This window comes from Engystomops pustulosus, chromosome 4 (genome assembly GCF_040894005.1).
Source record: "Engystomops pustulosus chromosome 4, aEngPut4.maternal, whole genome shotgun sequence".
Classification (NCBI taxonomy): domain Eukaryota; kingdom Metazoa; phylum Chordata; class Amphibia; order Anura; family Leptodactylidae; genus Engystomops; species Engystomops pustulosus.
In genome coordinates, this window is record NC_092414.1 from 22,214,451 (window position 1) to 22,234,998 (window position 20,548).

The following is a 20,548-nucleotide window of genomic DNA, read 5'->3' on the forward strand; positions in this document are numbered from 1 at the left end:
GGCAGACCTTGTTTTAAAAATTATACCCCTTAAGAGTGTTTTCTATGAATAAATGAATGAACCAAATTTTTAATAAAAATTTTTAAATGAATAATATTATTATATTATATGTGTCATATAAATTATTATTTTTATTATTATATGTGTTATATATATATAGAATACAAATCTGGAATAATACATGTACTTTGCTAGTGTATTCAAACTCCCAAAATGTTATATACTATAGTTTTTAAACATTGTGCAGAATTTTTTTTTTCAAAAATTGTCCTACATTATAGAAAATTATGGAAATCTAAATTAAAAAATATATATACATATATAATTCAGACGTGAATCAAAGAAAAAACAAATGCCACCATTGTCTTAATCAAACACTCAGTTTAAGTAAACTCTTCTTGGCAACATTCCCGCATATTTCGGCATCGAAGAAAAAGTAGGTTTGAAAAAACAAAAATAAGACCCACATGATTTAAAAATGGCTGAGTGTGGGAGGAGCTGAAGAGATCCAGCTGTTGGGAGTTCAGGATTCTTCTATTTCCCAGCACAGTCGTCATCGTCGCTCCATAGACTACGTGAAGCTTAGTCGACTCATTGTCTACAAACCCGAGGGAATAGTATAAACAAGACACAACAAAAAAAGGTAATTTATTCATATACGTCCCTACAATTACCCCACATCTTAATACACACATCTCTAATTCATTTGCCGCACAATTTCTACAGAAAAACTTTTCTAGAAGTGGATGTTTTGTCATTGTTTTTTTTTTTTTTTTTGTGATTCACATTGAAATCTACTACAAAATAAACCCTGGAAATTTTTTTCTTCTTTTTTGCTGAAAAGACCGATTGCAGACTAGTGTAAAATAATGTACTAACGTCAGCTTCGGAGAAAAAAATATTTAAAAAATATATATTTTATGTCTCTAGACATAACTTGCAATGATTGTTGCGCTGATGTGTAAATTTCTAAGTTATTTCTGTAATTTTTTCAAATTATCGTTCTATCATTTTATGTGGTGTTTAGTTGTGAATTTTAGCAATTTAGGATATTTACAGTCATTTATTCTTACTTTGTTGCTTTCATTATAAATTAAGTCCTTTTTACGTATTTTGTAATTTTTTTTTTTTACTGATCGCTTTATTACTTTTAATTAATTTTAATGTCTGTTTTGGGATTTTATGTGTTAATTTTGAATTTTACATATTCTATTTATCATATTCTCCGACATTTTTTTGTTCCATTCAAATTTAACTTTCAATTAAGTTTTTGAATTTTTTTTATTTTGTCACATTTTATTTACGTTCCATTATCTTCTGCTTTGCTGAAAAAAAGGTTATTCTAAAAAATAGGTAATTTTTTTAAGCCAAGGCCACTTGCACTCCGTAGTGTCTATTTGATGTACTATATACAGGCAGTCCCCGGGTTACGTACAAGATAGGGTCCATAGGTTTGTTCTTAAGTTGAATTTGTATGTAAGTCGAAACTGTATATTTTATAATTGTAGCTCCAGACAAAAAAATTTTTTTGCCCCAGTGACAATCAGAGGTTGCAAAACTTTTTGCTGTAATGGGACAAAGGATTATCAATAAAGCTTCATTACAGACACCTTACAGCTGATCATTGCAGTCTGGGACTATAGTAAAGCATCCAGAGACTTCACCAGAGGTCACAGTGGGCAGAGGAGTCCGTTTGTAACTAGGGGTCGTCTGTAAGTCAGGGGCCCTTAAGTAGGGGACCGCCTGTATGCCAAGAAAGAAAAGACATGCACTGATATAACATGTTTCATCAATTTTTATTCGTGAACCTTTATTGCTACATATAAGCTATTTTTAAAGGGGTTTCTCCACCATTAAAGGTGATGTCATGTAGATACTTAGTACCTCCTCTCCGGTCGGTGAATATAGACAGTGATATGGTATATGCTATTACTTTAAGATTGGTGGGGGTCTGACCACTACAACTGCCACCGTCCTTCAGGGTCCTAAAGGTCAGACCCCCCAACTATATGTGGAATACCTCTGTAAATAGTAGAATTCATTCAGAAAAACTAACCCCCCATTAGTGAGCTACAATTATCACAGATTCATCTTAGTAGAGATTTTTTTCGGGGATTTTTGGTGAATTAATACTTTTTTTGAAAGAAATATTAGATTATTAGATTTTCCCAGGCTGCAAGCTAACTTCCATCATAGTATGGTTACAGGCGGTCCCCTACTTAAGGACACCCGACTTACAGACAACCCATAGTTACAGACAGACCCTTCTGACCTCTGGTGAAGCTCTCTGGATGTTACTATAGTCCCAGGCTGCAGTGATCAGCTGTAATGTGTCTGTAATGAAGCTTTATTGATCATCCTTGGTCCCATTACAGCAAAAAATGCTTAAACTCCAATTGTCACTGGGGCCAAAAATTTTTTTTGTCTGGATCTATAATTATAAAATATACAGTTTCGACTTACATACAAATTCAACTTAAGAACAAACCTCCGGACCCTATCTTGTACGTAACCCAGGGACTGCCTGTATTGAATAATAGATAGATAGTGGCTAATGTCAAGGTGACAAGGAAAGGTGACATGTGAGTCGTGTCTAATGGGTGGAATTCTGACTACGACTACTCGATCGTAAGAACTAGAGTCCTGCATCTCCCATTTGAATGGAGCATTGGTTATGCAGTATATTTTCCCAGGCCGCAAGCTATTTTCCATAATTGGAGGTTTACTTAACAAAGGTTAGTGCCTATTTCCATTTGAAAGAAAAGGCTGGAGGTCTGACTACGACTACAGGGTCATAAGAACTGGAGTTCTGCATCTCCCATTTGAATGAAGCATTGGTTGAGCATTGTATTTTCTCAGATTGCAAGCTACTGTAAATTCCATCATAGGTTTACATAACAATTATTAGTGCCAAATTCCAAGTCGTTATCCGAAAGGAAAGGTGATAGGTGTGATGTGTGTCTGATCGGTGCAGTTCTGACTACGACTACATGAGAACCGCAGTTCTACATCTCCAATTAGAATGGAGCATTAGTTAAGCATTATATTTTCGCATTTTAAGCATTAACTTTTATCATAGGAGGTTTATTTAACAAAGGTTAGTGCCTGATTCCGAGGTGTTATCCGAAAAGGAAGGCGATCAGTGTGATGTTTGTCTTATTGGGGGAGGTCTGACTACGACTACATGTTCATAAGAACTGGAGGCCTGTTAATGTCTAATTCCAAGGTGTTATTCGAAAGGGAAGGCGATCAGTGTGATGTTCGTCTTCTTGGTGGAGGTCTGACTACGACTACATGTTCATAAGAACTGGAGGCCTGTTAGTGCCTAATTCCAAGGTGTTATCCGAAAGGGAAGGCGATCAGTGTGATGTTCGTCTTATTGGGGGAGGTCTGACTACGACTACATGTTCATAAGAACTGGAGGCCTGTTAGTGCCTAATTCCAAGGTGTTATCCGAAAGGGAAGGCGATCAGTGTGATGTTCGTCTTCTTGGTGGAGGTCTGACTACGACTACATGTTCATAAGAGCTGGAACCCTGCATTTCCATGAATGGAGCATTGGTTGAGCAGGCATGCTGCTCCATACAAAGTCTACTACTTATAAGACTGGGTAAAGTGCCTGGTTTTTCCAACATATTCTCATCCATGACTGCATTCATAGAGGAGACATTTTAATTTCTTTGCAGCACCCCCACAGGACAAATGTAGTATTGCACCTTTCTTCAAAAAATGAATGGGCTATCTACGTAATCCATGAACCTCCAGATTGAGAGGTGCTTCTCTAGAAGTCACTCTAGAGAAGTTTTAAATGCCCCCCTCTTCCACATTATGTCGTTTATTGTACCTCCATGATGAATTAAAGGGGTTGTATTGATTCTCTATGGACTGGGGGGGGGGGGGGCTAGCACTGTACTTGGTTATGAATGGTGAGATACTAAAAATATGTGATTTGCCGCTCTGTTCACAGTGGGATGGTTGGACCCTGGTCTGATCCCCAGGTACACTAAGAGGTCATAACTTACGTTGGTGGCGCAACCCCTTTAAACAATGAAAGGCAGGGTATACAGAACTAGTATTTGCTGACCCGGTAGAAGGGATAGTGACCTTCAATCTGAAAGTCAGATACAGAAACTCATCAGGAACTTGTCTACTTCAGCGATTTAATGGTCGACTTCAGTTGGATATAAACCAGACCTCGCCGTGTCCTTAAATGGGACGTGACAGTATTGTAGGAAGGACTTTCTGTGTCACTGCTCTCACAAAATACCTTAAAGGGGAAGTCCAACTTCATGGCCATACGGATCTCACTAATCTTATTGAAAATATTGCAGGGGATACATGTACAGTATATGTATATGGTCATGTGGTAGACACATAGGCTTGAGGCACAGCAGTACAATATGGGAGTATTATATGTGCACTAGAATGCGGTAATATATGATAACCGTATATTATTGAGTACTGTATGATAGGATTACATTTACACTGAGCAGTATATAGTATTGTGCAATGTAGTGCAGGGTTATGTGACACATGCAATGGTGGTGTTATTTGAGCAGTGTGGGTCTAGATAGAGCTACATGGTGCTACATGCACTGGACTGCAGTAATATTTTAGCTCCATATGTCATTGTGCACTGTATGTCATTTTGCACTGTATGGCAATGTTATGTGTGCACTGTATGGCAATGTTATGTGTGCACTGTATGTCATTGTGCACTGTATGGCAATGTTATGTGTGCACTGTATGTCATTGTGCACTGTATGGCAATGTTATGTGTGCACTGTATGTCATTGTGCACTGCATGGCAATGTTATATGTGCACTGTATGTCATTGTGCACTGTATGGCAATGTTATATGTGCACTGTATGTCATTGTGCACTGTATGGAAATGTTATGTGTGCACTGTATGTCATTTTGCACTGTATGGCAATGTTATGTGTGCACTGTATGTCATTGTGCACTGTATGGCAAAGTTATGTGTGCACTGTATGTCATTGTGCACTGTATGGCAATGATATGTGTGCACTGTACGTCATTGTGCACTGCATGGCAATGTTATGTGTGCACTGTATGTCATTGTGCACTGCATGGCAATGTTATATGTGCACTGTATGTCATTGTGCACTGTATGGCAATGTTATGTGTGCACTGTATGGAAATGTTATGTGTGCACTGTATGTCATTTTGCACTGTATGGCAATGTTATGTGTGCACTGTATGTCATTGTGCACTGTATGGCAAAGTTATGTGTGCACTGTATGTCATTGTGCACTGTATGGCAATGATATGTGTGCACTGTATGTCATTGTGCACTGTATGGCAGTGTTAAATGTGCACTGTATGTCATTGTGCACTGTATGGCAATGATATGTGTGCACTGTATGTCATTGTGCACTGTATATCATATCATTGTGCAATGTATGGCAGTATTATATGTGCACTGTATATCATATCATTGTGCAATGTATGGCAGTATTATATGTGCACTGTATATCATATCATTGTGGACTGTATGGTAGTGTTATATGTGCAATGTATGGCAATGTTATATGTGCACTGTATGGCAGTATTATATGTGCACTGTATATCATATCATTGTGCAATGTATGGCAGTGTTATATGTGCACTGTATGGCAGTGTTACATATCCACTGAATGTCATTGTGCACTGTATGGCGGTCTTATATCTACACTGAATGCCCTGTGCATGGAATCGGCGTGTTATATCTACACAAAGGTGCACATTTACTTACCTGTTCCTTGGAGTTCACTTTCTTCTTCCTGGTGCATGTAAGTGCACTGCCTTGCAACACAATGGGGCAGATTTACTTACCCAGTCCATTCACGATCCAGCGGCGCGTTCTCTGCGGTGGATTCGGGTCCGACCGGGATTCATTAAGGTAGTTCCTCTGACGTCCACCAGGTGTCGCTGCTGCGCTGAAGACCATCGGAATGCACTGAAGTTCACCGAGCCATCGTGGGTTAAGGTAAGCGCGTCCCTTTTTTTTTTTTTTAAATGCCGCGGTTTTTCCAAATCCGTGGGTTTTTTTACGGCCAGCCCCCCCCTCCCCCCCCCCCGATTTCAGTCGCGTGCATGCCGGCACCGATGCGCCACAATCCGATTGCGTGCGCCGAAATCCCGGAGCAATACAGGGAAAATCGGCGCAAAACAAAAAAATTCGGTTAACCCGTCGCAAAAACCCGAATCGGGCCCTTAGTAAATGACCCCCACTCTGTTGGAAGCCAGCACAGCCGCGATACAACCTGATTGCGTGCGACACAATCCCAGCACAAACCACTACCTGTCAAAGCTGCGCAATCCTCAAAAAAGGTGCAAAGTCCGACAAAAGTGCGATCTGCGACCCTCAGTAAATAAGCCCCACAATGTGACTTTGCACTGTATGGCGGTCTTATATTTACACTGAATGTCACTGTGCACTGTATATCAATATTGTATTGTATGGCAGAGTTACTGTAGTTACTGTATAAGTGCATTTGCACCACATAGTAAAGACACAATCCCTGGGACTGGCCCCTCACTCGGACTCCTGGAAGGAAGTTTGCAGATTTAGGTTTGGTAAATAAATCGCCCTAAATTGCCGCCTGCACTTTGGCAGAAGACAGAAGCTCATGTGATGGTCTTCTTGGCACCTCCAATGATTTACAGGTTGGAGGAATGCTGGAGTGTTCCAGGGAGAAGTTTGGGGCGGCTGGCACTTCTCTAGTACACAGGGAGCAGAAAATCTCATGGAAGCTTATAAATCATTAGACAATTCAGAGAGGGGAACCGCACAGGGAGACGATGACCCAGGATAAGATATATTAAGGAGCATCTATGCCCAGTCTCTCTGTATAGATTGGTACTTTGTATAGTACAGGGGCATAACTACAGGGGTAGCAGCCAAAGCAGCTGCTATGGGGCCCGTAGTGTCAGGGGACCCTGGCATCTGGGGTATTAGGTGCGTATATGCTGTATGTGTGTATATGCTGTGTGTCTGTATATGATGATGTGCATATGCTGTGAGTGTGTATATACTGTATGTGTGTGTATATGATTATGTGTATATGCTATTTGTGTGTATATGCTGTGTGTCTGTATATGATGATGTGCATATGCTGTGAGTGTGTACAGTGTCGGACTGGCCCACCAGAGTACCAGAGGATCCTCCGGTGGGCCCCCGCATCAACCCAATACTGAACCCCAGAGGTCCACCAGAAAACACCGCAATTTGAAGGCTGCCAGAGTATATTTCTTGGGGGATAATAAAGACTGGGCCCCCAAATTGATTTTCTCTGGTGGTCCTAAGGAAACCCAGTCTGACACTGAGTGTGTATATACTGTATGTGTGTGTATATGATTATGTGTATATGCTATTTGTGTGTATATGCTGTATGTGTGTATATGCTGTGTGTCTGTATATGATGATGTGTATATGCTGTGAGTGTGTATATACTGTATGTGTGTGTATATGATTATGTGTATATGCTGTGTGTGTACTGTATATGCTGTATGTCTGTATATGATGATGTGTATGTGCTTTGAGTGTGTATATACTGTATGTGTCTGTATATGCTATGTGTCTGTATATGATGATGTGTATATGCTATATGTGTGTTTGTGTGGTATGTTTATACTGTATGTGTGTATATGTTGCATGGGTGTGTAAGGTAGTGTATGTATTGTATATATGCTGTGTATATACTATATGTATGTTTATGTTGTGTATATGGTGTGTATATGCTATATGTATATAAATGTGTGTATATAAGTATATAGATGTGTGTATCAATGTGTGTGATTGTAACCCACATGTGTGATTGTACAAATATATATGTTTTAAGGGAGAAGGGGGGGACCATTCTGAAGTCTGCTATGAGGCCCTGCTAGTTACGCCACTGGTATAGTAAACAAAATACTACTACAGGCGGTCCCCTACTTAAGGACACCCGACTTACAGACAACCCATAGTTACAGACGGACCCCTCTGCCCACTGTGACCTCTGGTGAAGCTCTCTGGATGCTTTACTATAGTCCAAGACTGCAATGATCAGCTGTAAGATGTCTGTAATGAAGCTTTATTGTTAATTCTTGGTCCAATTACAACAAAAATTTTGAAACTCCAATTGTCACTGGGGCAAAAGAAAATTTTTTTTCTAGAACTTCCATTATAAAATATACAGTTTCGACTTACATACAAATTCAACTTAAGAACAAACCTCCAGACCCTATCTTGTATGTAACCCGGGGACTGCCTGTACTTTACTACTGCATGTAACCATAAGTTTGTTGCCTAAACTGTGAACAGTTGTAACCACTGAGCTTGATGCCTACCGATGTGAACACTGGCACAAATTGACTAAGAACAGTGCAGTGTGTACTATGTGCAGTTTGCCTGTGTAGTATGCAGGGGGCGCCAGATTCAAGATTTCTGGCACCCCCTGCACTGCCCTGACAGAGTGCACCAACTTTTTTTTGGTGCACCTTTAACATGGGGTGTGCGACACCATTCTGTTGGACTTCTGTTGCATAATAAATGTTGCACGGTCCGAATGAGCACCAGAACGCCCATTTATATGCAGAATTTTGTGTCGCTTTGGGTATAGTGCAGCCATGAGTAATAGTCTCATCTATTACCCTTAAAGGAAACCAAATTTGTCCTTTCTAGAATTCCCTCTTTATGTGAAATCTTAACCATTTACCTGTAAAAAATCTTCTAAAAAAATCAGGTGAAAATGAGCAGAGAAGAGTCATATTTTGCCCAAGAGGAGTCCAGTTAAGTGGTTGCAGGGGAAGAGTCACTTCAGAATGCTCTATCTTCAGTTCCATAGCGCTTACTGGTGTCATATTAAAGATAAGAATCTCATCTTTCAGATTGCATCAGGATTGTGTTTTTTTGTTTTTTTGTGCTTTGGAGATAACAGCAGTTTCAGATATAGTGGGAAATGCAAACTGCACAAAAAAACCCAAATCCTACCTATTTTTGCCTGTATCTCCGCTTCTGAAGCTCACCAAACGCCTGATGTAGTCTAAAAGATGAGATTCTTATCTTTATTGGGCACAATTTTGCTCAGTACTATAGAACCAAAGATAGAGGCGTCAGAAGTTACACTGTTAACTTGACTCTTCTCAGGTAAAAATATGACTCTATAGAAGAATATCTAAAAGAACACCCTCTTAATATAAAGGAGAAATGGGAAGCAGATCTGGGGGAAATTTCTGACGCTCAATGGGACGTAGTCTTGGAGAGTATACCATCATTGTCTCCGTTGGAGGCCCAAAGGTTATCACAAATTTATATCCTACACAGGGTGTATAAGACGCCAAGCTTGCTCCATAAAATAGGACTTCGGAATGACTCGTGCTGTCCTAGATGCTCAGCTCCAAATGCTAAACTGCTTCATATGTTGTGGGAGTGTAAGGAGTTGGAGGAATTCTGGAAGCAAGTTCTCCATTTAATCCAGAAAGTATTATCGGTAGATCTAGAACCGGACCCGAGGGCTTGTTTATTGGGTCTGATAGAAAGTGACACCATGGAAGGGGCTACATTGTTATGTGCACAGAAAATGTTATATTTGGCTCGTAAGGCCATAGCGGCTAGGTGGATTCAAGCTCTGGCACCTACAGCGCAGGAATTTATAAACAAGGTCAACAATATAATTAGACTGGAATGGGGAGTATATTTAAAAAGGAAATGTCCTAAGAAATTTGACAAGATATGGGGCAGATGGCTGAGTACGGCGGGACTACCAAACAAAGCTCTTATAGATCTGAGGAATAGTACTCGATACCAAATGATGTTACTAGGCACATAAAAATCAATACTTTTCTGTCTAGGTCCCTTACACTCTCTAGTGTGAAATGTAAGATCCGAATGAGTGGTCCTTTGGTGCAATCATAGAATTTGGCCTTAAACTGTCTGCTTGGGGGTAAAGGGGAAGGGGGGTGGGGGGGGGGGATGGAATGTTAAAATGTTTTATTACTTTGGTCTTGTGTGTCGTAGACTGTATGTTATAAAAATTGTAAAAAAAAAACACAATAAAAATGTTTTGATCAAAAAAAAAAAAATATGACTCTTCCCTGCTAATTATCACATGACTTTGGAGGAGATTGTTTATAGGTAAATTGGGTGAGAGTTCACATAAAAGAGGTAAACCTAGAAAGGAAATGTCATCCTTTACCTGAAGGGGCTGGTCTTTTAGTGGGGTAACAGGTTCCCTTTAAGAGCTACGACAAGATTGTATCAAACTCTAAATTAACCAAAATGTCCATATATAACAGTGACAGCCCATTGATTACAATGGACCTATATTGAACACTTGGGGAATCAAAAAAAAATTCACACACTGCTAGGTTTTCCCAATATACACCATTCTGCCAGCCTGAGGACCTTACATTGTATACATTATGATGATTTCGAGGAACCCCAAAGACAAAAAATGTTCTTCAAAGTGGACAACCCCTTTAATAGGTCTTTACATATCATATGTTGGCTATGATATCCCTTCACTTTATGATGACTGATCCCTGGGACCACCACTCCTGAGAACAGCCATAAAGAACAGTCCTCCCCATCCCCCAACATTTAAGGGGCTTCACTGCTGATTCAGTCCAGGATCAGTTTAGAAATAGAGATTTCCTGTGCTAGATAATCAAAAAACTCCTTAAAGGGAGTGTATCAACATTTCTGACCATACACAGCTGCAGACAGTATTAGAACTTGCCTCTGGAGATATGTGTAACCATACCTTTAAATGTGTTGTTAGTAGCAGCAGGACTGTGAAAAATTGCATTTCTATTCCAGGTTAGTAGTCAGAGGCTTCTGGTTAGGTATTACAGAACAGGGGAGGAGCTGGGAACTGTAAGAGCAAAGCAGTGGGAAGACATAACCCCAGTGATACAAGTTCTACAACAATCCTGAAATATTAAAGCATTTTTTTTTTACAGTTCTGCTGCTACTAACAACACACAGGAAGGTTACACAGATCTCCACGGCCAATATCTCACACTGCAGCCGTGTATGGTCAAAACTGTGTGGCGCTTATATACTGAGGAGTCATGGTATGGTTTTTGGTAGATGACCCCTCTCTGCGCCCCCCTCCCCTATTTTGATATGGGTTGTTTTTTTTGCGCTTTTTTTTTAGATCCATTTCATCAACTAAGACGATTCTTTCTCTTTCATCAGAACACATTCTTCATTTTCCAGCGGTGCCAGCACAGATTATTTTCTTACAAAAATTCTCTAGTGTATAAACAGAGGTGGGCACGGTGTTTCTGGCATCTTCCACTGATAAGACAGTTCATCTGTTTCTAATTCACATACACAAGGATTTTTTTTTTAATGCTTTTTTAAGTAGAAATACAGATACAGAGAATAAATCACTGGGTAACTAGATAGCTACACGTGTGCCAATAGTGCCAACCTGGTGATAACCTGGCTGCCAATCCATTGGGAACCCTACTTATAGGAAAGGGTTCTCCAGAGTTAGAGCAGTGCAGTGTCAGACTCTACCGACTGGTCTATACACCCTGAAAGTCTCCAAGTTTTTGTACAGACCCTGGGCCCACCATAGGATCCTCTGCTCCTCCGGTGGGCCAGTCTGACACCGGAATACCGAATTTTTTGCCTGTGTCTCAGTCTCCTCATCCATTCTTATTTCGCTCCACACCATTCACCCCATCCCCCAGTGTCCCCCTCCTGGGACTCACCACACACTGCTAGCAAGGAGCCCAGTAATGTGAAATAATGTTTTTTAAAGTATTGTAATGATTCAGAATGCTGACAAATGCATACAATCATTAAAATCATCATAGCATAGGCCAGTGGTGGCGAACCTATGGCACGGGTGCCAAAGGCGGCACTAAGAGCTCTTTCTGTGGGCACCCAGACCATCACTCCAGCACACCAGACAGAACTCAAAGAATCTTCCTGCAGTTCCAAGCAACTTAAAAGATGCTGCTTTCAGTCATATTTTGATAATTACTTCGATACTTGGGACTGTAGGAAGAGGGAGAATTAGACAGGGTCGAATTATTTTTGGAGGACCTCCTACTGGCCCCAGAAGGGAACTGGAAAGAAGCTAAAATGATAAAAATGTTCCATCTTTCTACTGTGATGCTGTCCTCAGGAGGCCAATATGATTGAAAGTTGTTTAACTGGGAGCAATAAGTTACTGCTTTAATTTTTGGTTGGCACCAAGCGATAAATAAGAGGGGTTTTGGGTTGCAGTTTGGGCACTCGGCTGCTAAAAGGTTCGCCATCACTGGCATAGGCTATTGGAACAGACTGGTTTTGTACTAAACAAGTCTGATTTTTGGGTCCTCAAAACAGCAAGTTTCTAAGGTTGTAAACAAGTTTCCAGACAGCACCTGACTTCCTAAAGTTCAGATTGTCTGGTTTTGTACTAAATAAGTCTGATTTTTTGCTCCTCAAAACAGCATGTTCCTAAAGCGGTAAACAAGTTTCCGGGCACCACATGACTTCCTAAAGTTCGGATTGTCTGGTTTTGTGCTAAACAACTCTGATTTATGGCTCCTTAAAACAGAAAGTTTCTAAAGAGGTAAACAAGTTTCCAGACACCACGTGACTTCTGGTTTTGTGCAAGTCTTATTTTTTTTTTTCTACTATTACACTATAGCTGTGAAAATTTACCAGCCTCTCTCTATGAGAGGAAGGTACAAGTCTCTCAATGCTAATTAACCCTTTCCACAGTTTTATACTTATAGCCATAATATATATATCACATCATGCAGTATTGAACAATATAGATCAGTGCACGTTAACCGTCTGTGTGAAGTCGCTGACTTTGTAGAGGAGCAAAAATTCTACAGGTCCACAAAAGTTCAATGCTCCCCTTCTCTGGGGCACTAAACACATCACATATCAATGTTTTTTTGGACCAATAAGTAAACTGGTTGTAAAATAGTACATAGAGTACAACTCCATAGGTTACCATGATGCGTACATTGCATTAGTGCAGGTCAGTGCAGCGCTCAGTGATAGGTATAAATCACGGATCATTAGAGAAGGTGGCGCTCTGTTTACATAGACCTGTGAGTAAAAACAACATACACAGTAGAATCATTCAACTGATAGTAACCTGGTCATGAGCACCTAATAAATCACTATAAGTAATAGACTGTTCTAGTACAGGAATGAAACATACTCCGTGTTCTCTGCCCCTTACATCAGTCATGTTTGTTTTCATGAGAAGTACATTAATAGACACAATCTATCAAGGATTCGTGCGATCTGCACTCCAGCCGCTCCGAGAAAAAAATCCGCTCACATGTGGAATCGCTCCCAATAACCTTGTTGATTTCAGCAGTTTTTCCTTGTTATTGATCTGTAATATAGTGCTAACATATTGGGGCACATTTACTTACCTGTCCGATGGAGTTCCCCGAAACGATCATGCACTGTGCCGCGATTCACTAAGATCGTGCGTCCGATATCCTGCATGTGTCACTTCCCCGCTGAGGTCCGCCGGAGTTCACCTTCTTCTTCCTGGTGCATGTAAGTGCTTGATCTTGCGACACAATTTGAAAGTTAAATCCCGCACTCGAATATGTCGGATCGTCCTACGGCCAGCCCCCCCCGATTTCTGTCGCATGAAAGCCAGCGCAGCTGCACCACAATCCAATCACGTGCACCACAAACACAATCCCAACTCAAACCCCTATTAAATACCTGTCAAAGCTGCGCAAATCCCGAAAACCGCGAACAGTCCGACGAAAGTGCGATACGCGACTCTTAGTAAATAAGCCCCATTCTCTGTTCTGTGGACCCAAGGCTGCTGGAATTATAACCATTGCTATATTCTTTCACATTTACTGCTCACCTACAGTACCAGAACCAAGCATAGTGGGAAACAAGAGAGGAAAGCTGACTTTCGGTTCCGCAGTTTAAAGGGGTTGTCCGAGTTCTTGAAAAAAAGCTAAAAGTGGCCGGGACAGGGCTGCTTAAAAAAAATAAAGTCCTACTTACCTTCCGGGTGCCCTCCGGTATCCAGCGCTGCTGTCACTCCGGTCCGGGCGCCATGTAAACAAACATGGCCACCGGAGCAGCGCTGGACTCAGTTCCGGCCGGACCCGACAACCTTCCGGCCCCCATACACAATGCTGTGTATAGGGACGGATAGGCGTGCCCGGCCACGGCCGGCCGGAAGCTGAATGCAGCGCTGCTCCGGCGGCCATGTTTGTTTACATGGCGCCCGGACCGAAGTGACAGCAGCGCTGGATACCGGAGGGCACCGGAAGGTAAGTACATCTTTATTTTTTTTTAAGCAGCCCTGTCCCGGCCACTTTTAGCTTTTTTTCAAGAACTCGGACAACCCCTTTAAGGACCTTTGAAGGATCTTCATAGGTCCTGCATGTCAGTTTTTAAGAGCCTCACACAAGAGCAGTGGCGTAGCTAACAGGGGGTTCAAAGTGGGCGGTGGCTCCGGGTTGCAGGACATTGGGGGCCACACTCCCCAGCTTTCAACACCTAGTGACACAGATAGACACAGGGACTAGCGCAGCCCTGCTCTGCTCTCTATGGTAATACATATATGCTCACATGTATTAGTATTTACCAATAAATCACCCATAGGTCCTTATGGACTGGTGGTTTTGTGTTCCAAATAGCTAAGTGATCACTGTTCATGACCGCATTTAAAAAAAAAAAACACACAAAAACTGATGTCCCTGGTCAGACAGAAGCCAGAGGAAATGTAAGGTGTGAGTAATAATGAGGAGTGAGTAGAACAAGTATCTACCAATATGTGGTCACTGTACAGTGGAAGTCACCTGGGTTGGAGGCCCACTTGGGTGAGTTTGCCCCACCATGGACGTATGAGAAGCCTTGGGCCCCCGTGCTGCCACCCATATCGCCCATATAATAATGTTACTGCCTGCTACCTTCCCTTACTACTATACTGTTTCATGATACAAGACCACACCATACTACAATCTCTTATCTACAGGACATGATCTACTGATACCCACTCTAATCAACAATAGCAATAAAAATGAATACAATAAATACAATAAAATGCACTTATGCGCTTTCTATTAACATAACATTTTGTTCAACCTTTTTGTATCTCGAAGTGACTTAATTAACATTTTAACTAATATATAGACATATGGGGGCACATTTACGAAGGGTCCACGGACCACGTTTTTCGTCAGGTTTTCCCGACTTTTTCCGTTTTGCGCCACATTTAACTGGGGTTTTTGGCGCACACGTTTGGATTTTGGCGCAATCTTTCGTGTGACAAATCGGGAGCGTGGCCGTCGGACAACCCGACTGATTCGGACTGAGCGCAGGATTTAACATTCAAAATTGTGTCGCAAGATAATGCACTTACATGCACCGGGAAGAAGATGCTGAACTTCAGCGGACCTGAGCGGGGAAGTGACACATGCAAGAAATTGGACGCACAATCGTAGTGAATTGCGGCAGCTCCGAATCCTCGTCGGACAACGCACCTCGGGGACTGCGACGGGATGGGTAAGTAAATGTGCCCCATAGAGTCTCTTTCCTAACCTATAAATACAATATTGTTGTGTTAACTGCATAGATACAGAAGGTAGAACACATAGGTAAGTAGGACCAAATTATATGCATACAGCATCAGAGCCAAGATCATACCACAAATACAGAAGTTCTATACATAAATACAGCAGCAGAACCAAGCGCAGTACATAAATACAGCAGCAGAACCAAGCGCAGTACATAAATACAGCAGCAGAACCCAGTTCAGTGAATAGATGCAGAACCAGAACCTAAGTACATAAAAATAGAACCAAGCTCAGTGTATAAATAATGAATATTGAGTGCAGAAATGTCTAATACCAACACCAACACTTACTGAAAATCCAGTATGTTAATGAAAATAACATATTTAATCTAATGAGACTCCTTCAGCTTCTTCCAGCCACAACTCCTCTCTCCAAATGTAGCAACATAAACATTTTAGGGTCTTAATATCATCATTATATCAAACTTAATACTGTCCCCAAAGTAGCCAATATAGTAATGGGGCCCCCAGACGGTACCCAATATAGTCATAGTGCCCACACATAGTATCCAACAGTCAATGATGCCCCCAGTAATCTACATGATGCCCCCTGTAGGCAGTAGTCACAGTGATCCCTACCGTGGCCAGTAGTCACAGTGATGCCTCCGGCTGTCAATGATGCACCCAGTTATCTACATGATGCCCCCAGTAGCCAGAAGTCACAGTGACCCCCTCAGTGGTCAGTAGTCACAGTGATCCCTGCAGTAGCCAGTGGTTATAGTGATACCCCCAGTAATACCCTCAGTAATCAATAGTCACAGTGATGCCCCATAGCCAGTAGTCACAGTGATGCCCCCATAGCCAGTAGTCACAGTGATACCCCCAGTAGCCAGTAGTCACAGTGATCTCTGCAGTAGCCAGTAGTTATAGTGATCCCTCCAGTTGTCAATGATGCCCCCAGTAATTTACATGATGCCCTTAGTAGCCAGTAGTCACAGTAATACCCTCAGTAATCAATAGTCACAGTGATGCCCCATAGCCAGTAGTCACAGTGATACCCCCAGTAGCCAGCAGTCACAGTGATCTCTGCAGTAGCCAGAAGTCACAGTGATGTCTCCAGTTGGCAATGATGCCCCTAGTATTCTCAGTGATGCCCCCAGTAACCAGTAGTCACAGTAAGGCCCCCAGTGGCCAATTGTAACTTTGATGCCCTCAGTAGCCAGTAGTCACAGTAATGCCCGCAGTAGCCATACAGATGCACACGCTGGGTTTTGGATGGGGAGCAAAATCAAGTCAGGGGAGGGAGCCGGACCTGCTTCTCTTTGATTTGGTAAGCCAGCTGCTATTTCAACAACCAGCTCGCCCGACCCCACCCCTATCTGTAACCATAATTTTCATAACCTCTATGTAAGTAAAGTTCTTCAATTACTCTCTATCTCTTCCCAGCCTTTCTACATCCCTGAATATAGAAAAAAATTCAGTCTGACAGTAAACGGCCCCACAACAACATTTATTATGTTTCTGTGATTAGCATATCACATATCCCTTCATCCTTTGAGTAAATCATCACCGTCTACCTCGCCAGACATAATTTCTCAGAGTAACGACCCAGAACTAATGGCGCGGACATCACTAAGGAAGAATGTCATTGCACGGCCGGGCACACATCTTCCATACAACGCAGCGGCCGGGCACACGTCATGGCGCTTACATTGACATAAGAGATACACAGAAGGATCTGCTTGATGGGTTAGCGAGATTGGTTGATGTTTATGTAGTGAACAGGCCCGTCCTAGCGCAGAGCGGTCACATTGACTTTATGTCTAAGAGGACCTGTCTCTGATACATGGGACGTAACAGTCTCCTGGATACATACTGAAATCATTTACTCGGTCAATATCAGAAGGGTTTGCCATTACTTCATCTCATTCCCATACCCATTTATGGAACATGTTTAAGGCCTGACCCGGGGCCCACGTGGAAACATCCTGAAAAAAAGATAGATGTACCAAGTTTTTTCCTTGTGTCCAAACAGTCCAACCCATTAATTGGGCCATATCACGGCATAGTCCCACTAAAAAACGGAACCATTGGGCCTAGAGGCATAGATAGTGGTTCAGCATGGGGGGAGCAAAACCCATCAAGTGGGCCCCCAACCCAAGCATACCAATAATATTGGTTTGTCTGTAGTCTGTAAACGGGTCCTGGCCTTCTGACAAATTACCATTGGAAATAAAGATATATCAGGTGGCAGATAAGTGTATACTCCTAAAAATCTGGTTCCCACAACATAACATCCTTGGTCTGTCTGCGTCATCCATCTTGGCCGCAGTACAATGGTATGACCTATATTCACCATTTATTCTTATACATATGTCAAAGACACATAGGGAGTGCCGGTCTATACGCAAAAAATATTTATTCATGTCTAACGCACCATAATACGCTCAAAAATCCTTTTTCACAAAAAAATAAACATGACAGGATTTCTCGGAAATACAGAAAAGAAAGTTTCTCACGTATTTCGCTATCAATTTTCTTGGCATCATTAAATAAATATCTATTCTTTGATGGAAGGGAATGTGGATTCCATACAGTATAAGTACTTAAAGGGAACCTGTCAGGTGATTCCTTCTTTCCTCTGCGAGAGCTGCATATGAAAGAGGGAGAGAAGCTGAGTTATGTGATATGTAGATTTATATGATTTGTGGCAGTAAACTCAGAGTCTATATTGACAGGACTCCAAGGAGAGAAAATGAGAGTCCTGTTTAGCCCGCCCACACACAATGATTGACAGTGAGTCATAATTACTCTTCACACACACAGTGATTGACAGTAAGAGTCCTCATTACTCCACCCTCATACAGTGATTGACAGTAAGAGTCCTCATTACTCCACCCTCATACAGTGATTGGCAGTAAGAGTCCTCATTACTCCACCCTCATACAGTGATTGGCAGTCAGAGGCATGATTACTCCACCCACACACAGTGATTGACAGTGAGAGTCCTGATTACTCCACCCACACATAGTGATTGACACTGAGAGTCCTGATTACTCTCCACCACACACTGTGATTGACAGTAAGAGTCCTGATTACTCCGCCCACACACAGTGATTGACAGTAAGAGTCCTGATTACTCTGCCCACACACAGTGATTGACAGTGAGAGTCCTGATTACTCTGCCCACACATAGTGATTGAGGGTGAGAGTCCTGATTACTCCACCCACACACAGTGATTGTCAATGAGAGTCCTGATTACCCCACCCACACACAGTGATTGACAGTAAGAGTCCTGATTACTCCGCCCACACACAGTGATTGACAGTGAGAGTTCTGATTATTCCACCCACATACACAGTGATTGACAGGGAGAGGCGTGATTATTCCGCCCAAACACAGTAATGGAAAGTGAGAGTTCAGGGAGAAAGTGGCTGGGGAACAGTGTGACAATAGTAGTGTGTTTACACAAGGGGCTGTCAATAATCCTCTCTGGGCAAGATAATTGGGACTCTCACTTTTTCTCCTAGGAGTCCTACAAGGATTTTACTTTATTTTATTTTTATCATAGAGCTCACCATTATTTGTGATTTTCCTGCATCTGCAAGAAGGTTCCCAATGACAGCCTACAGAAACAGCTGATGTAGCATAAAAGTAATTGGCCCCAGATGTAGAACTTCTAAATGGACAACCGAGAATTTAGAGTCTCACGCCCCACCATCCCCACCTACTGGGCTCTAGAGACAACAGCATATCTCTAAAATCAACAGGACCATAGGAAATATTAACTGAGATCTAAAGAACTTTTGTTCAAACAATGTTGAAAGGGAACCTGTCATCAGGAGCCCTTTATCTGACTCCTCCATGTCCCCATAGAGAATAGTGTGCATGTCCCTCCTCAGGACGTCCTACATGTCTGCCCCACCCCTCACTGGCCACTCCCATGGGTCAAGCGACACAGCTCTGCATACAGAAAGGTTAACTCTCATCTTTTTTTCTCACTTATGTTTTTTTTTCGGAAAAAGCCAGTTTTAGTACAAAATCTCTTTGGCAATGTGTACATTATTCTCTATGGGGACAAGGCAGAACCAGAAAAAGGGCTCCTGATGACAGGTTACCTTTAAGAGGTGGACATCATTAGAACTTAACTCAATGTCCACCGGTCGTGTCTGGTATTGTAGTTCCATACAAAAAATAAATAAATAATCTTTAAGAAACTAATACTTTTTCTACAGGACTGGTAGCGAGTGCACCAACAAAGGGCAAAGGTCAAGGGAAGAGGTGCACTGGACCCAAGATGGACTGAGGTGGGGCCAATAATAATAAATTATAATCATGGAAAACCCTTTTAAGTCACTTTTTAGCCCCTTCGTTCACTACAAAAAGAAATGTTACATCTCCCTTTTGTTACATCTCCCTTCTGTATTGGGAGACATTCACCTACCAACACTCTCACACTGCCCCTGAGATTCCTTTAAATATTCCAGGCAATTTTTCTATATTACTGTATGTCTGTCTTGGGTTCTAAACCTTAGCCTTCATATATGGAAAGCAATAGCATAGTGACCAAATCTCTTACTAGAAGGAGGATTTTCTTAGCCAATGTAATATGCATTCATGTGAATACACCCTAAAAGCCTCAATAGTAACATACTGCTATACAGATACAAATTACTGGTATAGAGAAAAATGTAAGTACCTTAAAAATGTTAAAGAAATTATGGGAAAACATAGTGAATGTCAGGACTCAGGGTCAGTGAACCGCCTGGACCACCACGGACGATGACACAAGCCGACACCTGGGACCGGAATCTAAGAGGCACTTTGTCTTCACCAGAGCCCGCCGCAACGCAGGATGGTATTGCTGCACCGTGGTGCCACCAAGTCGCTCCACAGGTGCGACTTGCACGCGGTGGCAGCCAAGGTCGATGTACAGGAACAGAAAGCGATCTCATAGTCTGGAGCAGGCAGATAGCTAGGGCAGGCAGCAGAGGTGCTAGGTCAGGGTCAGGTCCAGGTCACAACGGGAGGTCAGAGCAGG